Source organism: Taudactylus pleione, unplaced genomic scaffold, assembly GCF_031769625.1.
Source record: "Taudactylus pleione unplaced genomic scaffold, aTauple2 ptg000352l, whole genome shotgun sequence".
Lineage (NCBI taxonomy): Eukaryota > Metazoa > Chordata > Amphibia > Anura > Myobatrachidae > Taudactylus > Taudactylus pleione.
In genome coordinates this window covers 13,403,540-13,419,541 of record NW_028284753.1, presented here as the reverse complement: position 1 = coordinate 13,419,541, position 16,002 = coordinate 13,403,540, and the positions used below count along the sequence as shown (strand labels likewise).

Genomic DNA, 16,002 nt, shown 5'->3' with positions numbered 1-16,002 from the left:
GCTGACATTCTGCTGACAAGTAACATTAGGGCCTGTGAAAATCCAATCTGCGATAACATCATTAATACATTTATTTGGGTTACCACAATAGCGGTCATCAGTCACCTCATACTTGCTGGCATTTCGGCTACCACCTCCAGGAGGGGGCAATCAGGTGGGAGGTGTGGTCACGTGTAGGGCTGCAATTGAATAATCATGGCCCCAACCTGTGCTATGCTAAGCCGCAATTCACGGCATTGTAAAGAGGAGGGTGGGGTCACATGACAAGAGTCAACACAAATCATGTTACTAAACCTCCGGACCACCGTCTACTATGGAAGTGGGTGACTTGCAGAAGACTGACCTCAGGACTCTGGGAGAGCCCCCTGAAACTCAGGAGTCTCCCAAACATTTCAGGGGTGTAAGTAAGTAAGCTGCATATTTTATTGCAAATCCCAACAAATTTCAATCATTTACATTTGATAGTGACAGACTTCCCCCACACACACCTCAACCAGTTTGGTGTCAATCAGCCAACTTGTAAATAGCTTCTAAGTAGCTATTGTATCTCATTCATTTATTCTTATTCGTTATGTACATATTAATGATGAAATCCTTAGTATGAGACAGCTACTGTAAGTCAGGAAGAATGTTTTCATGTTGCCAGTTACCTCCCTCTGTATAACATAGAAACGGTCTCTGCTATCTGGGAAGTTTCCTCTCACATAAGTAACTGCGTTGCTCTCTGAGAAGTATATTTACTTAATGAGGTGTGTTGTGTTTAAAAATAAACGTGCCACACAATGTTCTCTGCGTAATGCAGCCAATTCTAGTTCCATTGTGCGTGAGTCAACAGAATATGTGGATAATGTGTGTTGTTGCCAAAGTCGAGTATTGTGTCACTTCCTATGATGTATGGCTATGTGAAATCCTCACAGTGTAAAACCTCTCTCTGTTCTGAAAAGTTATATATTTACTTTTATTGTCATTGTAACTTCACTATTCCTTTACCACAGTCCCTACAAGCATTATTGCAGTACGTCACAGGTTGGCAGAAATTTAAGGCAATCAATTAATACAATAATTTTTTTTTTGAATAGACATTTTATTTATTTCATTTATTACAAATCCACTTTTCTTATTGGAAATCCAAGCTTTCAGTTTCACTCAGGGCCGGATTAAGGCTTGTGGGGGCCGTGGGGCAACTAAATTGTGGGGGCCTCCACCAAGCCACACAAAGCCTACCCTCCCTCCCCCACCACACAGTGCCTACCCTCCCTCCCCCACCACACGGTGCCTAGCCCCACCATCCCTGATTACTTACCTTCTGGCTCTGTGTTGTGAATGCAGCAGCACAGTCAGTGCTGCTGCATAGAGCGCAGAGTGGCTACTGAGGTCCGACATCAGTGATCAGCGCCACATACATGATGTGTCAGGTGATGCTGATGAGGGGACTTGGGACCTGCTCTGCGCTCTATGCGGCAGCACTGACTGTGCATTCAGAACACAGATCAGCGGCAGCTCAGCCCCCATCCGGGAACAGGGTCCATTGGACACCTGCTCTCTGCAGGGTCACCCCGACGCTGTGTGGGCAGGGGCAAATACAGGATTTTCTGGGGGAGTTAACATACATTATATATATATATTTTATTATTATTGTTTATTTATGCACGTGTGTATTAAACACGCGCACACATACAGTATATATATATATTATATGTAGCAAATGTATATAATATATAGGGGTGTGCACCGGCCACTTTTCGTATTTTGTGTTTTGGTTTTGGATCTGGATCTTTCTTCGTGTTTTGGATCTGGATTGGTTTTGCCAAAACCACCCTTCCGTGTTTTGGGTTCTGGGTTTTGTGTTTTGGATCTGTATTTTTTTGAAAAAAAGCATAAAAACAGCTAAAATCACAGAATTTGTAGGTTTTTCTGCTCCTATGCTATTATTAACCTCAATAACCTTAATTTCCACTCATTTCCAGTCTATTCTGAACACCTCACACCTCACAATAGTGTTTTTATGTAAAAGGTTGCACCGAGGTAGCTGGATGACTATGCTAAGCGACACGAGTGGGCGGCACAAACACGTGACCCATCTAGGAGTGACACTGCAGTGGCAGGCAGGATGGCAGTTAGAAAAACTAGGCCCCAAACTGTACATAATGCAAAGAAAAAAAGAGGTGCAAGATGGAATTGTCCTTGGGCCCTCCCACCCACCCTTATGTTGTATAAACAGGACATGCACACTTTAACAAATCAATCATTTCAGCGCCAGGGTCTGCCACACAACTGTGGCTGAAATGATTGGTTCGTTTGGGCCCCCACAAAACAAGCTGGCAATTAATGTGTCCCTGCACAAACTGGCTCTACGGAGGCAAGATGTCATCCTCATCCTCCTCATCCACCGATTCCTCACCCTCTTCAGTGTGTACATCCTCATCCTCACAAAGTATTAACTCGTCCCCACTTGAATCCACCACCACAGGTCCCTCTGTACCTTCTGGAGGCTGGTCTCCCTGGAAGAGCTGATAATTCATTTTGATGAACATCATCTTCTCCACATTCTGTGGAAGCAACCTCCTACGCCTTTCGCTGACAAGGTTCCCGGCTGCACTAAACACTCTTTCGGAGTACACACTGGAGGGGGGGCAACTCAGGTAAAATAGAGCCAGTTTGTACAGGGGCCTCCAAATTGCCTCTTTTTCCTGCCAGTACAGGTATGGACTGTCTGACATGCCTACTTGGATGCTGTCACCGATGTAATCCTCCACCATTCTGTCAATGGTGACAGTATCATATGCAGTGACAGTAGACATGTCAGAAATTGTTGCCAGGTCCTTCAGTCCGGACCAGATGTCCAAACTTGGTCCTGCCTGCCCTGCATCACCGCCAGCGGGTTGCTTAGGATACCTAAGTTTTTTCCTGGCAGCCCCAGTTGCGGGAGAAAATGAAGAAGGAGCCGTTGACGTGTCACGTTCCGCTTCAGCTGACAGTGTGTTCACCAGCAGGTCTTTGCACCTCTGCAGGCTTGTGTCGGCCGGAAAGAGAGACACCACATAGGCTTTAAACCTAGGATCGAGCACGGTGGCCAAAATGTAGTGGTCTGATTTCAACAGATTGACCACCCTGGAATCCTGGCAAAGCGAATGAAGGGCTTCATCCACAAGTCCCACATGCCGAGCGGAATCGCTCCGTCTTAGCTCCTCCTTCACTTTCTCCAGCTGCTTCTGCAAAAGCCTGATGAGGGGAATGACCTGACTCAAGCTGGCAGTGTCTGAACTGACTTCACGTGTGGCAAGTTCGAAGGGCTGAAGAACCTTGCACAACACGGAAATCATTCTCCACTGCGCTTGAGTCAGGTGCATACCCCCTCCTTTGCCTATGTCATAGGTGGATGTATAGGCTTGTATGGCCTTTTGCTGCTCCTCCATCCTCTGAAGCATATAGAGGGTTGAGTTCCACCGCGTCACAACCTCTTGCTTCAGGTGATGGCGGGGCAGGTTCAAGAGTGTTTGCTGGCGCTCCAGTCTTCGGCACGCAGTCGCTGAATGGCGAAAGTGGCCAGAAATTTTTCGGGCCACCCAAAGCGTCTCCTGCACGCCCCTGTCGCTTTTCAGAAAATTCTGCACCACCAAGTTTATTGTGTGAGCAAAACATGGGACGTGCTGGAATTTGCCCAGATGTAATGCCCGCACAATATTGGTGGCGTTGTCAGATATCACAAATCCCCAGGAGAGTCTAAGTGGGGTAAGCCACTGGGCGATGATTTCCCTCAGTTTCTCTAAGAGGTTGTCGGCGGTGTGCCTCTTACTGAAACCGGTGATACACAGCGTAGCCTGCCTTGTAACGAGCTGGCGTTTCTGAGATGCTGCTACTGGTGACGCTGCTGCTGTTGCTGCGTAAGGTGATACATCTACCCAGTGGGCTGTCACAGTCATATAGTCCTTAGTCTGCCCTGTTCCACTTGTCCACATGTCCGTGGTTAAGTGGACATTGTGTACAACGGCATTTTTCAGGACACTGAGGACACTTTTTCTGACGTTTCTGTACAGTCTCGGTATCGCCTGCCTAGTGAAGTGGAATCTAGACGGGATTTGGAACCGGGGACACACTACCTCCATCAATTGTCTAAATCCCACTGCACTAATGGCGGATACCGGACGCACGTCTAACACCAACATAGCAGTCAAGGCCTCAGTTATACGTTTTGCTTCAGGATGACTGCTGTCGTACTTCATCCTCCTCGCTAAGGACTGTTGGAGGGTCAATTGTTTAGTAAAAGTAGTGGTGTTCCTACTTCCTCTCTGGGATGATGAACGACTCCCAGCAGCAGCAGCAACAGCAGCAGCGGCAGCAGTAGGCGTAGCAATGCAGGATCCTCCGGAGGAATCCCGGATAGGAGAGTCAGTCATGCCAGTGATATGGCCTGCAGGACTACTTCCGATCCTGACTAAGGAGGAAATTGACGAGGAGGGAGTTGACGGTGTGGTTTGCAGGCGCTTGGATACAACAGGACAACGGGATTTAGGTGTCCCTGGACTGCTTACGGTCTGAGCCAAAGTTTCTGAACTTGACAGTAACTTTTTATGAACGCGCTGCAGGTGCCGTATAAGGGAGGATGTTCCTAGGTGGTTGACGTCCCTACCCCTACTTATTTCACCTTTACATATGGTACATATGGCAAGACAGTTGTTGTCCGGATTTGGATAGAAATATTGCCAGACCAAAGAGGTGGAATGTTTGGTCTTCTGCCCAGGCATGACCGTGATGGGCTTTTTCATCCCACGGACAACAACTGTCTCCCCCGGAGCCTGATTTAAACAAACCACATCACCATCAGAATCCTCCTCGCCAACTTCCTCCTCAGCGCCAGCTACACCAGTATCCTCATCCTGTTGTACTTCAACAGTGACATCTTCAATTTGCATATCAGCAAGTGGACTGTGGGTGCTCCTTTCAGCACTTGCAGGGGGCGTGCAAATGGTGGAAAGAGCCACCTCTTCCCGTCCAGTGCTGGGAAGGTCAGGCATCGCAACCACCACCACACTTGGACTCTCTTTGGGGATTTGTGATATCTTCTTAGAAAGCACAGTTCTAAGCTGTGCTTTTGCCAGCTTAACTCTTTTGATTTTTTTAGTGGGAGGAGTGCTTCCATCGTCATGTGAAGCTGAACCACTAGTCATGAACATACTAGGGATCGACCTTAGCCGTTCCTTGCCACTCCGTGTCGTAAATGGCATATTGGCAAGTTTACGTTTCTCTTCAGCTGATTTAAATGTCTTTTTCAAGGTCATTTTCCTGAACTTTGCCATTTGGGATTGTATGTGCCCTCTACTATGACATTGGGCATCGGCCTTGGCAGACGACGTTGATGGCATGTTATCGTCTATGTCATGACTAGTGGCAGCAGCTTCAGCACTAGGAGGAAGTGGTTCTTGATCTTTCTCTATTTTATTTTTATCGGAGAAAGTTTGGTCCTCCATTTATGTTATATCGATTTGATATATACGTGCGGCTAAACACAGAAAATAAATTTTTTTTTGGTTCGGACTGGAGTGTACTTTGTGGGTTACAGCACCCTTTAACGGTCAAGCCAGCCGGCCCTTTACTTATGACACAGGCGCACTCTTGGCACTACTTTGTTGATGCACGTGCGGCTACTGCGCACACAATTCACAAACACAGAAAATAATTTTTTTTTGGTTTGGACTGGAGTGTACTTTGGGGGTTACAGCACCCTTTAACGGTCAAGCCAGCCGGCCCTTTACTTATGACACAGGCGCACGCTTGGCACTACTTTGTTGATGCACGTGCGGCTACTGCGCACACAATTCACAAACACAGAAAATAATTTTTTTTTGGTTTGGACTGGAGTGTACTTTCGGGGGTTACAGCACCCTTTAACGGTCAAGCCAGCCGGCCCTTTACTTATGACACAGGCGCACGCTTGGCACTACTTTGTTGATGCACGTGCGGCTACTGCGCACACAATTCACAAACACAGAAAATAATTTTTTTTTAGGTTTGGACTGGAGTGTACTTTCGGGGGTTACAGCACCCTTAACGGTCAAGCCAGCCGGCCCTTTACTTATGACACAGGCGCACGCTTGGCACTACTTTGTTGATGCACGTGCGGCTACTGCGCACACAATTCACAAACACAGAAAATAATTTTTTTTTTGGTTTGGACTGGAGTGTACTTTCGGGGGTTACAGCACCCTTAACGGTCAAGCCAGCCGGCCCTTTACTTATGACACAGGCGCACGCTTGGCACTACTTTGTTGATGCACGTGCGGCTACTGCGCACACAATTCACAAACACAGAAAATAATTATTTTTTTGGTTTGGACTGGAGTGTACTTTCGGGAGTTACAGCACCCTTAACGGTCAAGCCAGCCGGCCCTTTACTTATGACACAGGCGCACGCTTGGCACTACTTTGTTGATGCACGTGCGGCTACTGCGCACACAATTCACAAACACAGAAAATAATTTTTTTTTGGTTTGGACTGGAGTGTACTTTCAGGGGTTACAGCACCCTTTAACGGTCAAGCCAGCCGGCCCTTTACTTATGACACAGGCGCACGCTTGGCACTACTTTGTTGATGCACGTGCGGCTACTGCGCACACAATTCACAAACACAGAAAATAATTTTTTTTTGGTTTGGACTGGAGTGTACTTTCGGGGGTTACAGCACCCTTTAACGGTCAAGCCAGCCGGCCCTTTACTTATGACACAGGCGCACTCTTGGCACTACTTTGTTGATGCACGTGCGGCTACTGCGCACACAATTCACAAACACAGAAAATAATTTTTTTTTAGGTTTGGACTGGAGTGTACTTTCGGGGGTTACAGCACCCTTAACGGTCAAGCCAGCCGGCCCTTTACTTATGACACAGGCGCACGCTTGGCACTACTTTGTTGATGCACGTGCGGCTACTGCGCACACAATTCACAAACACAGAAAATAATTTTTTTTTGGTTTGGACTGGAGTGTACTTTCGGGGGTTACAGCACCCTTTAACGGTCAAGCCAGCCGGCCCTTTACTTATGACACAGGCGCACGCTTGGCACTACTTTGTTGATGCACGTGCGGCTACTGCGCACACAATTCACAAACACAGAAAATAATTTTTTTTTAGGTTTGGACTGGAGTGTACTTTCGGGGGTTACAGCACCCTTAACGGTCAAGCCAGCCGGCCCTTTACTTATGACACAGGCGCACGCTTGGCACTACTTTGTTGATGCACGTGCGGCTACTGCGCACACAATTCACAAACACAGAAAATAATTTTTTTTTGGTTTGGACTGGAGTGTACTTTCGGGGGTTACAGCACCCTTTAACGGTCAAGCCAGCCGGCCCTTTACTTATGACACAGGCGCACGCTTGGCACTACTTTGTTGATGCACGTGCGGCTACTGCGCACACAATTCACAAACACAGAAAATAATTTTTTTTTAGGTTTGGACTGGAGTGTACTTTCGGGGGTTACAGCACCCTTAACGGTCAAGCCAGCCGGCCCTTTACTTATGACACAGGCGCACGCTTGGCACTACTTTGTTGATGCACGTGCGGCTACTGCGCACACAATTCACAAACACAGAAAATAATTTTTTTTTTGGTTTGGACTGGAGTGTACTTTCGGGGGTTACAGCACCCTTAACGGTCAAGCCAGCCGGCCCTTTACTTATGACACAGGCGCACGCTTGGCACTACTTTGTTGATGCACGTGCGGCTACTGCGCACACAATTCACAAACACAGAAAATAATTTTTTTTTTGGTTTGGACTGGAGTGTACTTTCGGGGGTTACAGCACCCTTAACGGTCAAGCCAGCCGGCCCTTTACTTATGACACAGGCGAACGCTTGACACTACTTTGTTGATGCACGTGCGGCTACTGCGCACACAATTCACAAACACAGAAAATAATTTTTTTTTGGTTTGGACTGGAGTGTACTTTCAGGGGTTACAGCACCCTTTAACGGTCAAGCCAGCCGGCCCTTTACTTATGACACAGGGGCACTCTTGGCACTACTTTGTTGATGCACGTGCGGCTACTGCGCACACAATTCACAAACACAGAAAATAATTTTTTTTTAGGTTTGGACTGGAGTGTACTTTCGGGGGTTACAGCACCCTTAACGGTCAAGCCAGCTGGCCCTTTACTTATGACACAGGCGCACGCTTGGCACTACTTTGTTGATGCACGTGCGGCTACTGCGCACACAATTCACAAACACAGAAAATAATTTTTTTTTGGTTTGGACTGGAGTGTACTTTCGGGGGTTACAGCACCCTTTAACGGTCAAGCCAGCCGGCCCTTTACTTATGACACAGGCGCACGCTTGGCACTACTTTGTTGATGCACGTGCGGCTACTGCGCACACAATTCACAAACACAGAAAATAATTTTTTTTTAGGTTTGGACTGGAGTGTACTTTCGGGGGTTACAGCACCCTTAACGGTCAAGCCAGACGGCCCTTTACTTATGACACAGGCGCACGCTTGGCACTACTTTGTTGATGCACGTGCGGCTACTGCGCACACAATTCACAAACACAGAAAATAATTTTTTTTTTGGTTTGGACTGGAGTGTACTTTCGGGGGTTACAGCACCCTTAACGGTCAAGCCAGCCGGCCCTTTACTTATTACACAGGCGCACGCTTGGCACTACTTTGTTGATGCACGTGCGGCTACTGCGCACACAATTCACAAACACAGAAAATATATTATTTTTTTAGCACTTGGGGGGAGCACCCCTGATGGACAGAGCACCCCCTGGACAACACTACAGCACCCCTTTAGGACTGGGACACTGCACAGGACTTTGGAACTGACTGCACAACACAGTCCAGCCAGCCCCTATGGACTTTGAAGTAGTGGACACAGCCCCTATTAACAACAGCAGCACAGCACAACACAGCCAGCCCCTATGGACTTTGAAGTAGTGGACAACAGCAGCACTACACTACACTACACTACACAGCACTAACTCCCACCCTCCCTCTTCACTGTCCACAGCCGAGTGAGAAAATGGCGCCGACGCGGGTACCTTATATAGGATCCAAAACCCGCGAGACTCGGAAGGCGGGATGATGACGTTTTGCCTCGATGTCAGATCCGAGTCAGGCGGGAAAAGTCGAGCCTGACTCGGATCGGACTCGGATCGGGGGGGCTCGGATTTCAGAAATCCGAACCCGCTCACCCCTAATAATATATATATAAAATACACACATATACAATATATATAAACACATACACACATATACAGTATACACATACATAGACACATATATACACACTAACACATATACAGTAGACACACACATATACAGTATACACACACATAAACACATAAATACACACATATACAGTATACACACACATAAACACATACATACACACTAACACATATACACACATATACAGTAAGCACACACATATACAGTATACACACACATAAATACACACATATACAGTATACACACACATAAACACATACATACACACATATACAGTATACACACACATAAACACATACATATACACTAACACATATACACACATATACAGTAAGCACACACATATATAGTATACACACACATAAATACACACATATACAGTATACACACACATAAACACATACATACACACATATACAGTATACACACACATAAACACATACATACACACACATATACAGTATACACATACATACACATTAACACATATACAGTAAACACACACATATACAGTATACACACGCATAAACACATAAATTCACACATATACAGTATACACATACATAGACACATATGCAGTATACACATACGTACACACATATACAGTATTTACACACATATATAGTATACACACACATAAACACATACATACACACATATACAGTATACACACACATAAACACATACATACACACTAACACACTTACACATATATACACATTAACACATACATACACATATATACACAATTAAACAGTACATACAGTATACACACTTACTTTTTATGCAGCTGCTGGTCACATCCTTAGGCTCCGCCACCTCACGCCATAATGCAGCGATTCGCTGGACATTTGGGGACGAGGCTTGATGTATTGGCTCCTCCCCTTCCTGCCATGGTAGCAGGAATTGGTCCATCAGGGGGGGTTTCTAGCTACTCAGAATACCCCCTATGCATGCTCTAGAGGTGGGGGCCCCTCTGTGTGTGGGGGCCCCGGGATGACCGCCCCTGTCGCCCCCGCTTAAGCCGGCCCTGGTTCCACTGCACATATGTGAACTGGCTGGCTATCAGGATGAAGCAATAATTAACCCTTATCACTCTGGTCTGCTGGGTATCGCTCAGCCACCCCAAAAATATTTTGATAAGAAGATATATTATAGTGATAGCAAATTATCCTTATCACTGCATATTTATAAGCGCTCCTCCTAATATATCTGTCCCTCCACCTATTTCTACCATTTACCCCCCACCACCATACTTCCCCCTGTGCTATTCACAAACCACCTCTGGCTCTGCACTTTTTCCTGGCACCCCTTTTCTTCTTCAACTTCTACCCTCTTTGCCATTTACCTTCCTCCTCTTCTTCTGCTGAAAGCAATTGGGTCATGCTGCCAACTGATCAGAAGTGACACAGAGAAACCTGAGGATGGCAGGTAAGTACAATCTTCTTGTCTTTTAACTTTCATACCTGAGTAACACTAACACTTAAGGTGCGTACACACATGACGATTTTAGTAGCCAACGATTTTCGTAAACGATTTTCGTTCAGATTTTCCCTTGAAAAAGTGCATGAAAATCGTTTACAAAAATCGTTTGTAAATTAATGAATGATTTTGTCATCGATTTTCATGAACGATGAACGATTTTTTTATTTTTCTGAACGAAAATCGTCATATTGGACAGTCAGAATGGACGATGAACTACAAACTACAAACGGGAGCACGCTTGGACGATTATCGTTCATCGTTCACCCCAAAAAAATTAAAAAATTTTAAACGATTTAATGATAACGACATCGCTATAGTTAAATCATTCAAAAAATCATTGTGTGTACGCACCTTAAAGGTTTTACTTCGGATTTAGGGTCCTTTGTATCAAGCATTTTTTTTTTCATAACATTATGTAGAAATATCAGTTTCTGCATAATTTTATAAATTTTTGCTATGTGCTAACAGCCTAATGCAGGGGAGTTCACAGAAATCTCCTGTGGAAGGCCATATAGACTGCAGTCCCCATTATTATTATCAATGAGGACTATGGTCTGACCGTTGTGTACCAAGCTTTGCTTTTTGAAGTTTGGCCCAGCTGGCGCCTAGGGGTGCAGCAAAAAACATCTGAGACATTGTGTGCCTGATTCAGAGCACAACACATTTGCAGAGCCGTACTCAAGCATGTGTGCAAATCAGTCCATCTCTGATGCAAATGCAGAAGGAGGTGTCAGACACCTCCTTGATGCATTTGGAATCCCAGCACTGTGACTGATGGTTGCGATGGATGCGCCTTTGGTCAGGCTGCAGGAGCTTAAGCTTACTGCAGCCTGGCCAGTGACTGGTCACATAAGAGGCCAGGAATCTGTGTCCGCTGACGCAGACCCTGCCCTTGTCCCTCCTGGAAAATAGAGGTGACATGCTTCAGTTTCCAAGAACGGTTACCAGGCACTTACCTGCTCTGCCCCCTTAAGGCCCTAAGTGTGCCATGAACCAAGAAAGTTTGGGAACCACTGCAGTAGTGTATAATTGTTAAAAGCTGAGAGTGAAGTAGAGTCAAGGAGACTCGCAGATATGGAACAATTAACCAGCAGAGAGTTCAAGGACAGGAAGAGATCCAAAGCAAGGTCCAGTGAATGTAGCCAAGGACACACACACTGACTACAGTAGTAGAAAGTATACCAAACTTTCAGGAACAATGGTACAGAAGTTTAGATAGACCTAACACCCTCAAGGCAATAATGCCAATGAGTATGTTAATGTAGGTCCTGTCCAATCATTTGCTGGGTAGAAACCATGTGAGCAAAGAGTGTTGACTGATCTGCTTCTAGGTAAGGAATAGTGATGAGTCTTGCAGGAGCTGAGAAAGCAGCTGCAAATGTGAAATCCTGGTTTGCCATTCAGAAAGCAAAGTGAGCATGTTTGCTTAGCAACCTCAAATACACAGAGACACAACAACAGAATCTGGAATGGATTCTGAGACAATAACACAGCAACACATAACACAAGTGCTATGTACTGTACTGTATGTCATAAGACAAAACAGAAAGCATCTAAATGCCAACTGAAAAATGTGAAAGCTACACAGAAAAAGAAGTTTAAGCACAAAAATGTCATCGTTAAGTGTCACAGACAGTCATAGAAGAGATTGCTGGTATATTGACTCAGGTGCCACAAGACATTTCAGTTGCAAATCAAGACTGGTTTACTACATTAAGCATGTGTGATCCTATAACAGTCAGAGGAACAGAAGATAAAGTACTTAAAGCTACACAAGTTGGGACAGTCACAACCTAGCTGAAAATAGGAGGTGAAACCAAAGTCACAGAAATCCAACATGTATTATACGTACCATATACGGGGAAAAAACCTCATAGCTAGAATTGTCCTGGAGTGGAAAGGATTTAAATTCCAGTTTGCAGAAGAACAATGGCCCTCATTCAGAGCCGCACGTTAACAACAGTACGCTCGTTGCGTTCCGATGTTGACTAACCGCGCATGCGTCGGTGTTACACTGCGCATGTGCGTACGGCAGATTGCGAGCTTTTTTTCTCTCGTTCCTAAAATAGCGTACAGGAAGTGACATGTCAAATGTGATTGACAGAACAGGGCGTTTTTGGGTGTTGACGGGGGTGGAGATGAAAAAACGCAGGCGTGGCGAGGCGTTTTTGGGGCGTACATACATTAGCAGATGCGAACGTCAAATGTGTTCGGACCGTCTCATACGTCACTGGAACATCCGCTTTCCCTTCAAAATGCTCGCACAGCTTAGGGTCAGGATTACTCGACCACATTGGCGATGGCCTTCTCCTCCGTCCCGGGACTCAACGATGGTGCTGCGATTAATCGCGGCTGGTCAGTAAAGTAATTAGTGTTGGATTGAAAACCGGCTTGGTATGTGTTTGGAAAGCAGTTTATTGGGATAGCACAAAAGCGTACGCAGGTGGAAATCAGAGCTGCTAATGTCATGATTACACAATCAATTAGCGTACATTTTTGGTGTTTTATTTTGGCCACAATTTGTTGGTTATGGCCTATTGTAACAATAATGTCATCATGTTTTAATTAGCTCCCCTTTTTTTTGGTTTACTGTGGAATTTGCATCGCTATGTGATTTTTTAAACGTTCCTTAAAGAGGCCTTTTTTTTTTTTTAAGAGGGTCAGTTTTTGCCTTTAGGGCCAGGATTAAATGTAACCCATTTGGACAATAATGTCACAATACAATGTCAGTTTTTTGTTTTAAATTTATTGTTTAAACACAAACAAATTGGCCTAATATTTTGTTGCCTTTTTTTTGTGGCAAAGATATTTGTTAAAAAAAAAAAAAAAGCCATAACTGGTAACATAAACGTAAATACCAAAATTAAAAACATTTCACAAGAAAGGAGAGGGAAGTTTTGACCAGAAAGGAATATGAGCCAAGCACAGAAGGAGTGTGGGAAAAGTCGCCATTGCTGTCACCGTTTTCTCGCCCGTTTGGCTGGGTGAGGGTCGGCGCCAGACCGGGTCCGGGATGCCATCGGGCTGGCCTGTCCAGAGGCAGATGTTGTGGCCTCTGGACTAGGCACAGGGCTAGGCACATTTGGAGGATTGGCTGATGTTGTGCCAGAGGTGGGGGATCCGGATGTTCCGGCAGGAAGGGAGGTCGGCTCCACCATGTGCTGGCGAACGAGCTGCTCCAGGGCATCGGCGATGCGGATGTTGGCCCTGGTATTTTCCGCCAGGGCCTGAGCAATGGTCACGTTGGCCGCAGCATTTTGCTCCAGGGCCTCAGCCACCCGTATCAGACTGGCGTCCATCCTCTGCAGAATCTCCGTATGGAAATCCGATTTAAAATTGAGTTCTGTGAGGAGGCCCACTGCCTGCGAGGGGGCACGCCCTGGACTGGCTTCTGCAGGGTCCTCAGCCGGATGTACTGGTTCCTCCCCTGCAGAGCCAGCAGAAATTCTGCGGCCAAGGCTCCCCTCTGGAGCAGACTCATCCGCCTCTGTCTCTGTTAGGAAAAATGCAAAAAGACTCACATTAGAATCTACATATTGGCACAATAGCATTTCAGAGTTGGTGACATCACAAGACTTACCTTGGCCAACATGAGAAGCCGCAAAGTCCGGCATGTCCGTATCCATGTTGGACACGCCAAACACCTCCACAGCCTGCACACACCCCTGTGCCAGCTCTTCTAAGTCTGTCAACTCCAATGACACAGGGGTGGGACCCCCACCTGTCCCCCTTGCATGCCTAGCCCTGTCGGCAAGTTTTTGCTTGAGACGATATTTGAAGTCTGCCCATCTGTGGAATGAAATTGGAACCATTATCCTTTTTTTTACAATGGGGTTTGTTTATAGGATGGGAAAGTGTTTACTTACCGCCGTTTGACATCCTGGGCTAGACGGACATAATCACCCACCCTATTGACAGCAACGGCGACCTCCTCCCACATTCTCCACTTCTGGCTTTGGCTCATATTCCTGGCTGCCTGGGGCAGGATGTCAACGCACTTCTGGATCAAAACCTCCATCTCCTTGCTTGTGAAATGTGGCTGCCTTTTTTTTTTGGCAGCTTTGGCGGGTTGACTGGGGCCAGCAGTCTCTTCCATGTCATCCTCCTCACCTATTTGGGTAAATATGCAGATTTAGCCACTTCACAACTTGCACAATATTATGTTTTAAAAGAATCATTGAGACAAAATGCATGAAGGCCTTACCGCCGGAATTTTGGCCATTGTTTCCCTGGTCTGAAGCCATGTCTCTGCTTCCAGAATGAAATCAACCAGAAATTAAATGTGATTTCGTGTCGTATTTATACTAGGGATGTGCAGGCTCGGTTCTACTCGGTTCCGTTCGGTTCTTTTTACCGGATCTTATTGGGTTTCAGCTGTCACGAGTTTTGGATAGCCAATAAGATTCGGTAAAAAGAACCGAACGGAACCGAGTAGAACCGAGCCTGCACATCCCTAATTTATACATGCGTCCTTAGTTTGCGGCCGCATCATTGATTGTGCGTCCCTATGATTCCTCCTTAATTTGTGCGGGAAAATAAACACTATTTATGGCTTGGTGTGTGTGGAGTCGAGGTTGCGTTGTTGGATTGTTGGCGGTTAAGTTGGTTGGATTTTGTTGTTTGCGGTTGGAGGATTTGGCGGTGTTTGGTTTTTTTTTGGTTTGCTACAGTTGTTTTGGTTTTCCGTTCGCATTTTTTTGGTTTATTTTTTGCCATCGTTTCCTGATTTGGTAAGTTTTGTGCAGTCTAATTTGTGGCCAATTGGTGTCTACTTCTGGTTTTTTGTTTGATATTTTTTTTTTAACACTAATTTCATCTATTTTAGTTTGTTTTGGCTTTCGGACCCAAAGACCTTTTTGAGGGAAATCTTATATATTCGATTTTGGTAAGTCCGTTATTTTTCTTGCATTTGCGAACTAATTAACGCATTTTTGACTGTTGGTGTAGTGACTTGCATTTGCGAACTAATTAACGCATTTTTGACTGTTGGTGTAGTGACTTGCATTTGCGAACTAATTAACGCATTTTGGACTGTTGGTGTAGTGACTTGCATTTGCGAACTAATTAACGCATTTTGGACTGTTGGTGTAGTGACTTGCATTTGCGAACTAATTAACGCATTTTGGACTGTTGGTGTAGTGACTTGCATTTGCGAACTAATTAACGCATTTTTCGAGGCTTATTCATCATGTAAACCAGTTTTGCTTTTCCCTTTTCCATTTTTGGGGTCCATTTGACCCCTATTTGACGTACGGTGTGCAATGTCGTTTTCATCGATGGCCAAATG

The 16,002-nt window shown here is 45.5% G+C and overlaps 1 protein-coding gene across 6 annotated transcripts in view; it reads left to right on the top strand.

The window, feature by feature from the left end:
* The first annotated feature begins 237 nt into the window (after positions 1-237).
* LOC148508670 (zinc finger MYM-type protein 1-like) overlaps positions 238-16,002 on the top strand; it is an 85,802-nt gene continuing 70,037 nt past the window's right edge. For 3 of the 6 annotated variants that reach the window (XR_015869571.1, XR_015869570.1, XM_088444286.1), the window contains exon 1: positions 238-400. The gene's annotated coding sequence lies outside the window, so the exon portion shown is untranslated. Of the gene's footprint in view, positions 405-16,002 lie in introns of all 6 variants that reach the window. The other 3 variants (XR_015869569.1, XR_015869568.1, XM_088444285.1) reach the window with 1 other exon arrangement.